The sequence below is a fragment of the Hyperolius riggenbachi genome, chromosome 6 (genome assembly GCF_040937935.1).
Source record: "Hyperolius riggenbachi isolate aHypRig1 chromosome 6, aHypRig1.pri, whole genome shotgun sequence".
NCBI lineage: Eukaryota > Metazoa > Chordata > Amphibia > Anura > Hyperoliidae > Hyperolius > Hyperolius riggenbachi.
The window spans coordinates 86,764,568-86,779,609 of record NC_090651.1 but is presented as its reverse complement, the minus strand read 5'-3'; the positions used below and the strand labels follow the sequence as shown (position 1 = coordinate 86,779,609).

Sequence of the window (15,042 nt, the reverse complement as noted above, 5' to 3'; positions counted from 1 at the left end):
TGGTAGGGATAGGATTGTGTGAGCCCCTCTGAGGGACAGTTAGGGCCCGTTACCACTATCGCGAATCTGCATGCGCTTTCTGCACGCAGATTCGCACAACCAATACAACTTAATTAGCTTGTTTCCACTTGTCAGGAAAACAGAGCGTTTCATGCGAATTCGCGTACGTTTTCGCCTAAAATCAATGTAAAAGCACACAGGCACTGACATGGTTACATTCGCATACTTACAAAAAAAAATGCGAAAACGTAAGCGAATTCGCAGTAAAATTTGCATCCGCATGCAAATTCGTTTTCGCATTTTCCGCAACGAATTTGCACCACACAAACCGAAACGGGCCCTTACAGGCATACTTAAGACAAAATAAAAAAAAGCAGTTTTACTTACCTGGGGCTTCTACCAACCCGTGAAGACATCCTATGCCCACACCGGTCCTGAACAATCCTCCGCACCCCCGCCACGGCTCAGTTTCACTTTCGGTGACTGAGCCTGTCGCCCGCCACTGCACCTGGGCGACCCTGGCTGTGCGCATCCTCGTTCAAGCTCCTGTCGCCGGGAGCGTCTTACGCAGGTGCAGAATCTTGTACTGCATCTGTGCAGGATGCTCCTGGCAACAGGAGAGCAAACGAGGATGCCTACGGCCAGGGACACCCAGGCGCAGTGGCCGGCGACAGGTTCAGTCGCCGAAAGTGAAACTGAGCTGCGGCGGGGGACTGCAGGCTTGTTTAGGACCGGCGTGGGCACAGGACGTCTGCAGGGGGCCGGTAGAAACCCCAGGTAAGTAAAACTGCCTTTTCTGTTTTGTTCTAAAGGAACACTATTGATTAACATGTTTCTTTAACTTGGGATTGACAGAGTTCCTGAAATAACAATCTATACATTTCATTTGCTTATCTCTTTTGTTTACTGTATCAAATTCCTTTCACTCTTAACCGAAGGCAGTCTGCTCTAATCTGACGGCTGAGTAAACCACGAGGGGAGGGGGCATTCCCTCACAGTGCATCTGTTAACCCTGTGTGTGAGAGAGACCTGCATTTGAAAGAAAGCTCTCAGCAGCTGCGTGTCTCTGACTGAACTGTCTGCAGAGAGCAGAGGAAATATAACTTATGTGCAACATAAGATAACTTCTGCCTCTGATATTTAACATGAAAAGTATGAGAATCTGAACAGACCTACTTAGACATTATTTGCCTCAGTAGAGCCAGCTGCCCTCTGGATCGCTTTACAATGTTAGGAGTATGGTGAGTTCATAGAAGATTTTATTTTTGTCGCAAGTTAGCGAAAATTGATTTTTATAGTTTTTTTTTTTTTTTCACAAAGTGACATTTTCCACTAACTTGTGACAAAAAATAAAATCTTCTATGAACTCCCCTAACGGAATACCTTGGGGTGTCTTCTTTCTAAAATGGGGTCATTTGTGGGGTTCCTATACTGCCCTGGCATTTTAGGGGCTCTAAACCGTGAGGAGTAGTCTAGAAACCAAATGCCTCAAAATGACCTGTAAAATCCTAAAGGTACTCATAGGACGTTGGGCCCCTTAGCGCACCTAGGCTGCAAAAAAGTGTCACACATGTGGTATCGCCGTACTCAGGAGAAGTAGTATAATGTGTTTTGGGTGTATTTATACACATACCCATGCTAGGTGGGAGAAATATCTCTGTAAATGACAGTTTTTTTTATTTTTTTACACACAATTGTCCATTTACAGAGAGATTACCGGCGATACCACATGTGTGACACTTTTCTGCAGCCTAGATGCACTAAGGGGCCTAAAGTACTATGAGTACCTTTAGGATTTCACAGGTAATTTTGAGGCATTTGGTTTCTAGACTACTCCTCACGGTTTAGGGCCCCTAAAATGCCAGGGCTGTATAGGAACCCCACAAGTGACCCCATTTTAAAAAAGAAGACACCCCAAGGTATTCCATTAGGTGTATGGCGAGTTCATATAAGATTTATTTTTTTTTGTCACAAGTTAGTGGAAAACGACACTTTGTGAAAAAAAAACAATAAAAGTAAACTTCCACTAAGTGTCATTTTCAACTAACTTGTGACAAAAAATAAAATCTTCTATGAACTCATCATACACCTAAGGGAATACCTTGGGGTGTCTTCTTTCTAAAATGAGGTCACTTGTGGGGTTCCTATACTGCCCTGGCATTTTAGGGGCCCAAAACCGTGAGGAGTAGTCTGGAAACCAAATGCCTCAAAATGACTGTTCATGGTATAAGCATCTGCAAATTTTGATGACAGGTGGTCTATGAAGGGCCGAATTTTGTGGAACCGGTCATAAGCAGGGTGGCCTCTTAGATGACAGGTTGCATTGGCACTGAAGTGCAGGAAGCGCAGGATGTTCTCAAATCGTGACCTGGACATGGCAACAGAGAACATGGACATGTGATATATTGGGTGCGTAGACCAATAAGACCACAATACTATCTTTTTTACTAGACCCATGGTAAGGAGAAGGCTCCAAAAAATGTTACGTTCGGAAAATTGGAGTGGTTTCCACCGAAAAGGCTGGGCATTGTAGCGTTTTGGATTGGCGGTTGCGTATTGTGTGGCATAACGGTTGGTCTCAGCCACAATTAAGTCGTAGAGACCAGCAGTGACCAGAAAAAAAAATTCTGTCACTGCGGTGGGGCAGGTGAGTGTTTGGTCGGGTGATCAGAAGCCCGCAGGGGGCAGATTAGGGCCTGATCTGATGGATAGGAGTGCTAGGGGGTGACAGGAGGTGATTGATGGGTGTCTCAGGGGGTGATTAGAGGGGGAAATAGATGCAAGCAATGCACTGGGGAGGTGAATGGAAGGGGGTCTGAGGGGGATTTTAGAGTTTGGCCGAGTGATCAGGAGCCCACACGGGGCAAATGAGGGCCTAATCTGATGGGTAGGTGTGCTAGGGGGTGACAGGAGGTGATTGATGGGTGTCTCAGGGGGTGATTAGAGGGGGGAATAGATGCAAGCAATGCACTGGGGAGGTGATCGGGGGGGTCTGAGGGCGATCTGAGGGTGTGGGCGGGTAATTGGGTGCACGCAAGGGGCAGATTAGGGTCTGATCTGATGGGTAGCAGTGACAGGTGGTGACAGGGTGATTGCTAGGTGATCAGGGTGTGATTAGAGGGGAGAATAGATGCAAGAAATGCACTGGTGAGGTGATCGGGGGGAGGGGGGGAAATCTGAGGGCTATCTGAGGGTGTGGGCGGGTGATTGGGTACCCGCAAGGGGCAGATGAGGGTCAGATCTGATGGGTATGATGGGTGGCAGTGACAGGTGGTGACGGGGTGATTGATAGGTCATCAGTGGGTGATTAGAGGGGAGAACAGATGTAAATAATGAACTGGGGAGATGATAAGGGGGGGTCTGAGGGCAATGTGAGGTTGTGGGCGGGTGTTTAGGTGCCTGCAAGGGGCAGATTAGGGTCTGATCTGATGGGTAGCAGTGACAGGGGTGACGGGGTGATTGATAGGTGATCAGTAGGTGATTACAGGGGAGAATAGATGTAAACAATGCACTTGGGAGGTGATCTGAGGGTGGGTCTGCGGGCAATCTGAAGGTGTGGGCGGGTGGTCAGGTGCCCCCAGTGTGCAGTTTAGGACCTAATCTAAAAAATAGCGTTGACAGATAGTGACGGAGTGATTGATGGGTGGGTAGGGGGTGATTGGGTGCAAACAGGGGTCTGAGGGGGTGACCGGGGGGAGGAGTCTGAGGGGTGCTGTGGGGGTGATCAGAGGGCTGGGTAGTAGTCCTTAAGTACCTTTGGCTGTAGTCCTTAAGTGGTTAATCTATAGGTATGTATGTGGAGTACTTGCTTTCCTGCTGTAACAGTCTCCACTTTAATGTATGTCTCACTCAGTTTTGGAACACGGCTGCACAGATTTATTCCCACTCACACAAGCTAGAATCCGTGAAATCAGGCGATGATGGTGAGTGATGGGGCTTAGCTCACAGTAAGCGTTCCAGTTCATCCCAAATATGTTGGATGGTATTCTGTCTGAATCATTCAAGTTTTTCCACACAAGGCTCAATGAAAGATTTTTAAGACGCTTGCTTCGTTCACAGGGGCACTGTTATTCTGGAGGCCAAACTGTTACCAAAATTAAAAGTACATCACTTTCCAAAATGTCACAGTGTGCTGAAATAATTAGCTTTTTCTACACTGGAATTAAAGGAGAACGCCATTCAGTACCAGATTGTGGCATGGCTGGAGGGTGTACATGTAATAAAGGTGCCAGGAAGATGCCGGATATTCTATTTCATTCCCATAGTGAAATATCTTACTATGACCTAACTCTACTCTCACACAGAGCCCTCCCTCTCCCGAAGCTTAACTCTAAAGGCAGCCATACATTTAACGATTCTTATTCAATCGACAAAGGAATTTACTTTACTGTGGAATCGACTTCAGTATAGTTGATAGTCGAAAGTCTAGTGCCCCACACACTACAAGCGATATCCTATGCGATTCACCTTCACATTCGATCTGACCGAGGTTGTGTCTCTATGCTCTGAATGCAAAAATTGATTCATAGTTGATATGATACATAAACAGTAGCCGATTCCTGTGCAATAGACCGATATCTTGCATCCTGCTCGATCAAATAAGCTGGTCGATTTGACATGAAATCAGACACTTTTCATTGATTGGGCATACTGGAACAAACTCGATTCTTTCTCGATTCGATAAAATTATCAAATTCAATGGTCGATCTTCAGCAAAATCACGATGTATGGGCACCTGTAACCCCCTCTACCAATTCCTAGCTCTTAACCCTCCCTCTAACAATGCCTAACCTTTAACCCTCCCTCTAACAATGCCTAACTCTTACCCTCCCTCTACCAATGCCTAACCGATAACCCTCCCTGTACTGATGCCTAACCCTTACCCTCCCTCTACTGATGCCTAACCCTTACCCTCCCTCTACTGATGCCTAACCCTTACCCTCCCTCTACCAATGCCTAACCCTTACCCTCCCTCTACCAATGCCTAACCCTCACCCTCCCTCTACTGATGTCTAACCCTTAACCCTCCCTCTACCGATGCCTTACCCTTAACCCTCCCTCTACCGATGCCTAACCCTTAACCCTCCCTTTACCAATGCCTAACCCTTAACCCTCCCTCTACCAAACCCTTACCCTCAATCTACCGATGCCTAACCCTTACCCTCCCTCTACTGATGTCTAACCCTTACCCTCCCTCTACTGATGTCTAACCCTTACCCTCCCTCTACTGATGTCTAACCCTTACCCTCCCTCTACTGATGTCTAACCCTTACCCTCCCTCTACCGATGCCTAACCCTTAACCCTCCCTCTACAGATGCCTAACCCTTAACCCTCCCTCTACAGATGCCTAACCCTTATCCTCCCTCTACCGATGCCTAACCCTTACCCTCCCTCTACCAATGCCTAACCCATAACCCTCCCTCTACCAATGCCTAACCCTTACCCTCCCTCTACCAATGCCTAACCTTTAACCCTCCCTCTACCGATGCCTAACTGTTAACTCTCCCTCTACTAATGCCGAACCCTTATCCTCCCTCTACCAATGCCTAACCCTTACCCTCCCTCTACCAATGTCTAACCCTTAACCCTCCCTCTACCAATGCCTAACTGTTAACCCTCCCTCTACTGATGCCAAACCCTTACCCTCCCTCTACCAATACCTAACCCATAACCCTCCCTCTACCAATGCCTAACCCTGACCCTCCCTCTACCAATGCCTAACCTTTCCTCCACCCCAGCTTCACTCCCTCTCCCTTACCTCCACCCCAACTTCACTCACTCCTCAGCTTCACTCCCTCTTCCTCTCCTCCACCCCAGCTTCACTTACTCTCCCTCTCCTCCGCTTCCCTCACACTCCCGTTTCATCTTTTACCACCACAGTTTACTTTAAGTAATTGTTCCCCGCATAATAGTCATCATGTTGGACAATGCAGTACAGTGTACATCCTGCAACATGTATGCATGCCTTGATCAGCAGATTGAGGGTGTTTACTGTTGCCCTGGGTGTGTGCGTGTTTCTCAATTAGAGGCTGAAGTCACAGAGCTAAATGGGCATCTTGCAACACTGAGACGCATACACAACATAGAGAAGAGCTTGGATCTCACGATCCAGACACTGGAGGGAACCAGTGAAGATGACGTGGGTGGAGTACAGCCGGAGCAAGAAGCAGAGGTAGCCGCTAGTTGGGTCACAGTTAGAAGGGGTAGGGGAAAAAGTGGCAGGGAGGCTAGTCCTGAGTTGTCCCTCCCTAATAAGTATGCTTGTTTGCGTAATATTGGGGAGGATGATTCTGGAGTAGCAATGCTGCAGCAGGATGTGTTCCTTAGCAACCAAGGGGCAGACTGCTGTAACGAGAAAGGGAATAGGAGTGCAGCTAAGGCTAGACAGATACTGGTGGTAGGGTATTCCATTATTAGGCAGTAGGCACACAGATAGGGTAATCTGTCGAAGAAACCGTGAATGCCGTACAGTCTGTTGTCTCCCGGGTGCTCGGGTTCGGCATGTAACGGAAAGAATTGAAAGATTATTGGGTGGGGCTGGGGAAGACCCGGCTGTCATGGTACACATTGGCACCAATGACAAAGTCCCGGGTGTTTGCGCGACCTAGTGGACAGTGCCGTGCGCAGCAGGCTATGGGGGGTGGGGGGCTAGGGTGCGGCTGCATAGCTAGCATAGTTGCCTCAGTATAGTTAGTATAGTGCCCCAGTATAGCCAGTATAGTGCCCCAGTATAGCCAGTATAGTGCCCCAGTATAGCCAGAATAGTGCCCCAGTATAGCTAGTGAAGTGCCCCAGTATAGCTAGTATAGTGCCCCAGTATAGCTAGTATAGTGCTCCAGTATAGCTAGTATAGTGCCCCAGTATAGCCAGTATAGTGCCCCAGTATAGCCAGTATAGTGCCCCAGTATAGCCAGAATAGTGCCCCAGTATAGTCAGTATAGTGCCCCAGTATAGCGCCCCAGTATAGCTAGTATAGCGCCCCAGAATAGTGCCCCAGTATAGCCAGTATAGTCCCCCAGTATAGCCAGTTTAGTGCCCCAGGATAGCGCCCCAGTATAGTGCCCCAGGATAGCCAGTATAGTGCCCCAGTATAGCCAGTATAGTGCCCCAGTATAGCCAGTATAGTGCCCCAGCACAGCCAGTATAGTGCCCCAGTATAGCTAGTATAGTGCCCCAGTATAGTGCCCCAGTATAGCCAGAATAGTGCCCCAGTATAGCCAGAATAGTGCCCCAGTATAGCCAGAATAGTGCCCCAGTATAGTGCCCCAGCACAGCCAGTATAGTGCCCCAGTATAGCTAGTATAGTGCCCCAGTATAGCCAGTATAGTGCCCCAGTATTGCCAGAATAGTGCCCCAGTATAGCCAGAATAGTGCCCCAGTATAGTGCCCCAGCACAGCCAGTATAGTGCCCCAGTATAGCTAGTATAGTGCCCCAGTATAGCCAGTATAGTGCCCCAGTATAGCCAGAATAGTGTCCCAGTATAGCCAGAATAGTGCCCCAGTATAGCCAGAATAGTGCCCCAGTATAGCCAGAATAGTGCCCCAGTATAGCCAGAATAGTGCCCCAGGATAGCGCCCCAGTATAGTGCCCCAGAATAGCTAGTATAGTGCCCCAGGATAGCCAGTATGGGTAGGTGGTGCCCCCCGTCCGTCCCCGCCGCTGTTATTACCTTAACAGCGGCCGCTCTCCCCTCTCCGGCGCGTGCATTTATTCAAGCAGTGTATCTCCCGGCTGCTCTGTGTGATGCGGCAGGAAGCAGGGCAGCGGCTTCCTGTAGCGGCGAAATGTATCGCCGTTACTATGGTAACCGAGCCCTGCTTCCTGCGCATCACACACAGAGCAGCCGGGAGATACGCTGCTTGAATAAATACATGCGCTGGAGAGGTGAGAGCGGCCGCTGCTAAGGTAATAACAGCGGCGGCCGCGGGGACGGGCGGGAGGGGGGGGAAGAGGACAGTCCTGCGTCCCGCGGACCACAGGTTGGGGATCCCCGCACGGCACACCATGCAACATCCCGCGGCACAGCGGTTGAAAAACGATGGTTTAGGAAGGATAGAACAGGGAAAAAAGGTGGAGGAGTTTGTCTCTTTGTTAAGAATTCATTTACAGCTGTCCTGATCGATGAGATGGAGGAAGATTGTGAAGATGTGGAGTCCATTTGGGTAAATATTCATGGTGGAAATAGAGGTTGGCAATTGCTTATTGGGGTATGCTACAGGCCACCACATATTCATGAAGCTGCAGAACTGCAATTACTACAGCAGATTGAAAAAGCTGCAAGTAAAAATGAGGTCATAGTTATGGGTGACTTCAACTTTCCGGACATTGACTGGAGTATTGAGGCTACCCATTCTGGTAAAAGCAGAAGATTTCTGGCATCACTACAGGTCAATTACTTGACTCAAATGGTAACGGAACCAACTAGGGGGAATGCGTTACTGGATTTGATCATTTCAAATAGACCAGATAATGTATCAAATGTGCAGATTCAAGAACATTTGGGAAATAGTGATCACAACATGTTAACGTTTGATCTGGTGACTGATAGGCCGCGGGGCAGCAGGACCACTAAAACTATGAATTTTAGAAAAACAAAATTCAATCAACTCAGGCAGGCACTAAGTTTGGTGAACTGGGATAATGTACTACAAGAGGAGGACACTGAAGGGAAATGGCAAGCTTTTAAGCTTATTCTCAATCAATATTGTAGTATGTATATCCCATATGGAAATATACTTCAAACGATCAGGAGCACCACTATAGGCTCCAAGTAAAGGATAAGGTGTGCCAAGATCCTCACCCCGGTACCCAAGGGGTCACAACATCCACTTCACATAAAGAATCATATGATTCTTGCAACTTGACAAAGGCCCAGGAGGGTTGAAACAGCAGTCTGTCGTTGCTAACATGTCTGTTTGATTAAACCTTGAAGAGCAATAAATACCTGGTGTGGTGCCGGTCCTTTATGTGAAGTGTATCCCATATGGAAACAAAATGTCTAGGAATAAAAAAGGCCTCTATGGATGAATAGAAAGGTTAGAGATAAAATGAAGGGGAAAAAGAATGCCTATAGGATCTTAAAACAGGAGGGGACCGAGGCTGCATTAAGCAATTATAAGGAGGGCAATAAAAGTTGTAAAAAAGAAATTAGGCTGACAAAGATTGAAGCTGAAAATCAAATCGCTAGGGATATCAAATCTAACCCAAAGAAGTGTTACAAGTACATCAACTCTAAAAAAAGAAAGGTTGACTGTATTGGACTCCTAAAGGATGAGCCAAGGTAAGGCAGAGTTATTGAATGCTATCTGTGTTTCTGTCTTCACAAGGGAAACATCACTGTTGCAAACTACAGATGCAGAAGAGTCTCAATCTTGCAACTGTAATATTAAATACTTTACGCAGGAAGAAGTGAAGGTAAGACTAAATAAATTAAAAATAGACAAGGCACCTGGCCCGGCTGGCATGCATCCTTGGGTCCTAAGGGAATTAAGTTCAGTTATAGATAAACCCCTTTATCTTATCTTTTGTCACTCTTTTTTAACTGGCAGAGTCCCAGTGGATTGGTGTACAGCTCACGTTTTCCCATTATTTAAGAAGGGCAAGAAAAACAGATCCAGGAAATTATAGACCTGTAAGCTTAACATCAGTTGTATGCAAACTATTTGAGGGGTTACTCAAATACTATACATGACTTCATAGTAGAAAATAATCTTATTTCTCAGCATCAACATGGGTTTACTAAAGACAGGTCCTTTTTGACTAACATGCTCAACTTTTATGATGTAGTGAACGCTAATGTGGATATTGGGAATGCTGTTGATATGCTTCACTTTTGCAAAGTCCTTCGACACTGTTCCACACAAAAGTCTGGTGCAAAAGTTGAGAATGCAAGGACTGGAGAAGAGTCTGTGTGCATGGATAGGGAACTGGCTAATGGACAGAAAACAAAGAGTTGTGGTCAATGGGTCATACTCAAAATGGGAGACTGTTAGCAGTGGGGTCCCACAGGGGTCTGTTCTGGGTCCAGTGCTCTTCAATTTAGTTATTAATGACCTAGTAGATGGAGTAGTAAGCAATGTTGCTATTTTTGCAGATGACACAAAATTGTGCAGAATCATCAACTCACAGGAAGATAGGGACATACTGCAACAGGATCTGGATAGGATGGCTATATGGGCACATAAATGGCAGATGAAATTCAATGTTGAAAAATGTAAAGTCATGCATTTTGGTCGTACCAATGGTCTAGCACCATACAAAATAAATGGGATACAGTTGGGGACATCAAACTTGGAGAAGGACTTAGGAGTACTCATCGACAACAAGTTAAATAATCGTGTTTAATGCCAAGCCCTGCAGCTAAAGCTAACACAATTTTGGGATGCATTAAAAGGGAAATAAAAACTCAAGATGCTAGCATAATATTGCCCGTTTAACTCTCTAGTAAGGCCACATCTGGAATATGGAATTCAGTTCTGGGCACCACATTACAGGAAAGATATTGCAGTTTTAGAGCAGGTGCTACACTGGGGTAAGTACAGGTGAGATTGCCGTGCGCTTCCTGCACATGGCACTTTTACCATCCTTTAGTGAATATGCCTAATAAGAACAAAAACACACAGTACCTCCACCATGATCTTAACACAGGCATGGTGGAGATCAGGTGTTTCTGACATGATTTAAAAAAAAACAATCCTGTGCGCTGCTAAACAGTGTGGCCCTTTAAATATTGCACTTGTGATATGATGCAGCTCTCAAAACTGGGTGGTGCCAGTGAATGTTCAAAAAAGACAAAAGGGGAGGGAGAGAGCGCTCCAATGGTGCATTACCTTAGGTATAATTAAAAACACGCAATAAATTTGCACTTACAATTTAGTGGTAAAGAAAGCGCATCTCAACGGCCACCAGCAAGTCACCTCGTCCTGTCTTGGCCTGGCCGGGGCTAGCAGTGTAGATGGACCGATGAGGCGAGCTTCTGCCTGGCGGGGAGCAGTGCACTGTATGCCGTCTGACGTCACTACCGGTTTCGGCGCTTAGCCGCACCTTCTTCTGGTGACGAATGAGGCTAGACAGCAGGTTTACAGTGGGATGCAAAAGTTTGGGTAACCTCGTTAATCGTCATGATTTTCCTGTATAAATCGTTGGTTGTTACAATAAAAAAGTCAGTTAAATATATCATATAGGAGACACACACAGTGATATTTGAGAAGTGAAATGAAGTTTATTGGATTTACAGAACGTGTGCAATAATTGTTCAAACAAAATTAGGCAGGTGCATAAATTTGGGCACCACAAAAAATAAATGAAATCAATATTTAGTAGATCCTGCTTTTGCAGAAATTACAGCCTCTAAACGCTTCCTGTAGGTTCGAATCAGTGGCGTAGCTAGAGTCTTCTGGGCCCTGATGCTGAATTTGGACCTTGCCCCCCCCCCCCTCCCCCATTCAGGCCAATTTACTTGACACCTAGTTTGCCAAACTCACCCCCAACAAGCAAACACAATCCTTAAAGTTATACAGAGTAATAATTCCCATGAATTCAAACCAGTGACATGACTATGTACTCTGTAAAGTGCTGCAGAACAGGTCAGTGCTATATAAAAACATAATACGGTACTAATATGGTGGGACATTATACTATGACTATGGTAGGATTAGAGGATTAGATTGTGAGCTCCTCTAACGACAGCCAGTGACATGATTATGTACTCTGTAAAGTGCTGCAGAAGATGTCAATGAAATAGAAATACATAATAATAATATGGTAAAACATTAGACTATGACTATTGGAAGGGATAAACACAACAAGGGGCGCTGCTGATACAATGAATATCTTAAAGGGTAGGGGGTTCTAGTGGCACACCTCACATTAACCCAATCGCAATAGATATATAACTTCCACACGCTGCTTCCTTATCTGGTGGGGTATCCCCTTAATTCCCACCTAAAACTGGTCAATTGTATATAATGAATTAGGAGCGCTGGGTATATAGTAAATATGTCATTTATTCATAAAAGGAAAGAACCATATAAAGATATTGCACATCTATACATCACTCACAACTGCAGTCTCCATACACACCGAAGTATACTGGTTCCTCAGAATCACTATTTTGCCTAAAAATCTGTGTGCACACATAGGATACAAAAATAGTATTGAAAGTTTTGTAATGGCAATTAAAAAATTAAAAAATTGAAAAATTGCTAATAAAAATGCTTCATAGTTCCCCACACATTGCCAACAATATTCTCAATGTTGCTATTAGGAGACCACGGGGTCCAATAGTCACAATAGACAACCTGTATGTCGGTATTGCTGTGTATACAGAAAAGGAGAAGCTCACCCTCCTATGGACCTTTGTAGGCGAATCCTGTAAGTCCGCGTTCAGATTTTTGTATTAAAATTCCGCTGTTGGCCCTAGCATACGCTCTCACCGTACGCTCGCAACCAGCCACACACCGCCGGTCTCCAGGGGTAGCCGTTAGCGTGGTCCGGGAGTAGACTTCCGGTTGGATGGTGGGTTAGCGCGACGTCACTTCCGTCCGCGTTCCAGCCAGCAATTCAGTCCACTTCCTTGCGCTCCACAGATAAACTTCTGCCGCTTATTTAGTACATGTGCAGCGATTTGGGTGCTTGAAAGTGGGATTGTTCTTATATCCAGAGGGATAGATGGGGCGCCCCACACCTCAAAGATCAAAAAGAATCAGATTGACATGTTTCGACAGAATATACGTCTGTCTTCCTCAGAATCACTGAATTGTTGCTGACCGGAAGTCTTATATAGTCCATTGACTCCTACTCCTCCCATCCATCACAGGGTAGATTTCTTAAAGTGGTACTGTCCCAACAGCATTCCGATTGTCCATTATATCATCCTCCATGATTCGCATACACTCTTTGTTGCCAATGAAGTGAGATAACTCAAAAACATAATCAAATGAGCAAAGGGTGTACAAAAAATATATATATATACATATAATATAATGTAATAAATGACAAAACATACTTCATAAAAATATATAATTATAATTTAATGCCACGAAATTTCATACGCACAATAGCACCCTATCTATTCCTATATATACAACACCTCCCAGAGCACTACAGGAACCAGCATACTACAGAGGAACCAGGATACTCTTATACACACAACCCTCATGGCTTTATTATATAAAATTATATATAAAATAAAATAAAACTTGGGGGGCTTCTACTGGATAGTCTGTGTCCTTCCAAGGAAAATTGATCAATTAATTAGCTGATCAATTAATTATAGAACCCAAATAGTTCCATGTCTTCATTAAGACCCTTTGGGGACAGAGTATCTAGATCAAAAATCCATTTGCTCTCCCTTCTCGACATTTTAGCTATATAATTACCCCCTCTTTTATCCCTCTGCACTATCTCTATCCCATAATAAACTACATCCCAAATCCTGCAGTTGTGAAAGAGTTTGAAATGTTTAGATAATGGGTGTTCTTCCCATCCCTTAGAAATATTGTTGAGATGTTCCCCAATACGACTATTAAGGGTTCTCTTTGTACGACCCACATATTTCTTCCCACATGGGCATATCAAACAGTAGATCACACCTTTCGTGTCACAGGTGATGAGGTCCCTAATTTTAAAACTCTCACTTCCCCCTTGTACTGTCGTAACTTTAGCATACCCCCTAGTCTTTCTACAATTCTGACACCTCCCACATCTAACAAAACCCCCCTCTCCCATACTTCCCATCGATTTTCTCTCTATTTCACCAGCAGCCGTTGCGACTTTGAGGCCTATATTATCACATTTTCTATAAATAATAGATGGATGGATCGGGAGTAGCTGGTTAAGGAACTTGTCCTCCCTGAGTATGGGCCAGTGTCTATTAATAATACTGCTAATCTGTTTACTCTGCGCCCCATACTTTAAATTCAATTTTAGGGAGTGATCAACTTCCTCACCAGCCTTCCTTCTATTCTTTTTCGATAACAAGTCATCTCGCTCTAATACATCAACCTCTCTTCTAGCTGCCTCTATATTTTCCTCATTGTAGCCTTTATCCTTGAATTTCGACGTCAAGGTTACTACCTCTTTTTGATATTGATTGTCTTCCGTACAGTTTCTTTTCAATCTAATGAAATGCCCCTTGGGGATGTTGTTGAGCCAAGAGGGCAAGTGACAGCTAGTGGCGAGGATGTACCCGTTTACATCTGTTGGTTTCACATAGGTACGGGTTTTGATCAAATTATCTTCTATATAGATACTCAGATCCAAGAAATTAATACTCTCCTGGCTTACTGTAGATGTAAATTGTAAATTCACGTTATTGTTATTCAAACTATTCATAAATGTCTCCAGGGAGCGTTCTGTTCCCCTCCAGACGAGCAGGACGTCGTCAATAAACCTCTTCCAGAGGACGAGGCCCGCGCCGGGCCCCCCACGCCCGTAGACATGGGAGCGTTCCCAATGGGCCATGAAGAGGTTGGCATATCCCGGAGCAAACCTCGTCCCCATCGCCGTCCCGCTCGTCTGCAGGAAGAACTCCCCCTCATACTGAAAATGATTATGGGTCAAAATGAACCTGATGGCATCAAGGATAAAGGTGGATTGTTCTTCCTTTATAGTAATATCCTCACTCAGGAATTGATCCACTGCTTTTAGTCCATCCTCATGCCGTATACTAGTGTACAAGGAGCTCACATCTAATGTTCCAAGGAACCAACCATCCTCCCACTGTATTTCTTTTAGAATGTTCAATGCGTGTCTAGAGTCCTCCAGGAAGGCCGGTGTAGTCCTCACATATTTTTGGAGGAATGTATCCACATACCTCGATAGAGGAACCCTTGTCTTCCATTGAGGAACCCTCAATGGAAGACAACCCCATAAGGGACATACAACAGGAGGGTTTGAATGGCCTAAATAGTTGCCGAACTAGCTATATGATCACAGATCAGATTGAGAATAGCCACAAACGTACTAACTCCTATAGTAACCTTAATATGGATGTAAGGAAGAAAGAATTTAAGAAAAGTAACAAAATCAGTCAAGGAAA

The 15,042-nt window shown here is 45.2% G+C and overlaps 1 long non-coding RNA gene across 4 annotated transcripts in view; it reads right to left on the bottom strand.

Annotated features, from left to right (window-relative positions):
* LOC137520981 (uncharacterized) overlaps positions 1-15,042 on the bottom strand; it is a 156,811-nt gene that overhangs the window by 110,728 nt on the left and 31,041 nt on the right. For all 4 annotated transcript variants that reach the window (XR_011021984.1, XR_011021983.1, XR_011021981.1 and 1 more), the window contains exon 3: positions 10,872-11,131. This is a non-coding gene — a long non-coding RNA (uncharacterized lncRNA). The remainder of the gene's footprint in view (positions 1-10,871; positions 11,132-15,042) is intronic.